A 2266-nucleotide genomic window follows, 5' to 3' on the forward strand; every position below is an offset into this window, starting at 1 on the left:
CACTAAAGTTCATTCATTTTGTCTCCTGGCACAAACCTTTAGAATTACACATCAGGAGAAGGAAGGAATGTAATGAACTGAAAAAGCCACATGTCCAGAGGTACAACAAGATAATTGCCAAAAATGAGCTTCCCTTTCCCAGAGGACGTACAAGACAATCCACTGTAATGTGAGATAATATGTTAGAATTTCTATTTATGATTTTATATAAAAATAAGAAAAACTACTTTTGATAATTTTTATTGCACATCTAGATACAGATACCTGCACCAGGGCCATATGTAATCAGCCTCATATCACATACAATATGCTAAGTAGTCCAACATTTGTTAACTCTCAGCACATTGTGATTTACTACATTTTAAAGTGATTTATGGGTTACATTGTCTTCTATAATGGATGTTCACAATTATTTGAAATAGGATGGAACTATATATAAAAAGTGTTATCTACTACATTTATGTACACTAGATATCTTGAGGCAATGTATTTAAAAGAATTGTCAAAATTAAAGGTTATTTATATACTTATCTGATTTAATTTATTCACATCCATCTATCTTCATCACTACTCTCATTAATCCATCTATCCATATCCATCTATGTATCTATGCATCTATCTACCTATAAAGGAGTATACTAAAAAATGTATAAATGAGGTACACACTTAAATGTTTGGTGACCATTGCCATAGAAAACAAATAGCACAAGCTTATTCTGCTGTAACCTCATGCTGTCCTTTCAAACAAATGGATAGAGCCTATTTTCCTTACTTTAGGATGATGGCAGCATCCATTGTCAGGAGATATGATTTCAATACAGAGAAAGTAATACCCTCCTCCAGGAAAAGTAAAACATTCAATGGGCCTGGCAGTTATGTGCTGAGTAGGGGTGGAGAAAGATAAGACATCTTACAGCTGAGATGGTGAAGATGTTTGTGCTGGGTAATTTATACTAGTAGCATACAAAGTTAGAGATAATTATTAACCATTCCATTATCAACTCACCCCAAAAGTACTCATTATGCTAATCCCTGAAATGTGAAAATGAAGATGATACATCCTTACCTTCAAGATGTTCATGGTCAAAAAAAAAATGTTCAGGGGCATGTGTGTGGCTCAGTGAGTTAAGCATTGGACTCTTAGACTTTGGCTCAGGTCATGATTTCACAGTACGTTGGTTCGAGAGTTTCTCTCTCTCTGCCCCCATTAGCATGTTCTATCTCTTTCTCTCTCACTCTCTCTCAGAATAAATAGGTAAACTTTTTAAAAAATGTTCATGGTCAATAAAGTTTATTCATCTAAATAAAATAATGGTATAATATCAATATATGTCTATTATTTTAAACCCAAAATAAGTGAAAATAATGATGATCATTCATTTTGCCTTTTCCTTTATAAGAAAGATTATACACATATATACTGTGATATTTTTCTGTTTGCAAACAGAAGCCTGAGAGTTTTCTTATTTCATTAGTCATAAAACAAACATTAAATAACAAGAAAGTAAATCTTATAAATATTATATAAAATATTTCAGTTTATATAAACTTAAACTTACATAAAAATGAAATTGCAAAACACATTTTTTAAACACAGAGTGCAAGAACATCAAATATCAGCTCATAAAAGCAATCACTGCCTATGTTTAATATTATAAATATAGTTAAGTTGTCATATACATTTTAATATACTTTTGGTCCTCAACTGATATTTTAAAATGTATTTTCCCATAAGTCATGCTTTTTCTAGCAAAATTTATCTAAAGTAAATGAAATAACCGTGTTTGACATTTAATTGAAAAAAAAAATCAAAATGTCTTTAATGTTTTGACTATTCATTAGAGTATATTAAATTGCACTTTCTAATGGAATTTAAAAAAAACACTGATCTGACATAAAGTATTTTAAAGTCATTTCTTGTCATACATTGAGAAAATTAGGAAATGCGTGAAATAGTCACTAGGAAAGGTAAAAGTTATTGCAGATGGAAGAGAAAGAGAGGAAGAAAGGAAGGGAAGAACGAAGGGAAAGAGAGGAGGGAGGGGATGGGGAGGAGAAGGTGGGAAGGAGGGAGAGGGAGGGAGGAGAAAAAGAATACAAATCACCATAGTGTAATATGTCAGAAAGGGATAACTGAAACTAATGTTTATTGAGCACTTGCTAAAAAGTCAACTTCCACAATACAGACCTTCACCTGACATGGTGGTTCCATCTTTACTCTATGTTAGGAGTAGGTAAACTTTTCTGTTAAAGGACCAGATACTAA

Source organism: Suricata suricatta, chromosome 8 (genome assembly GCF_006229205.1).
Source record: "Suricata suricatta isolate VVHF042 chromosome 8, meerkat_22Aug2017_6uvM2_HiC, whole genome shotgun sequence".
In the NCBI taxonomy this organism is placed as follows: domain Eukaryota; kingdom Metazoa; phylum Chordata; class Mammalia; order Carnivora; family Herpestidae; genus Suricata; species Suricata suricatta.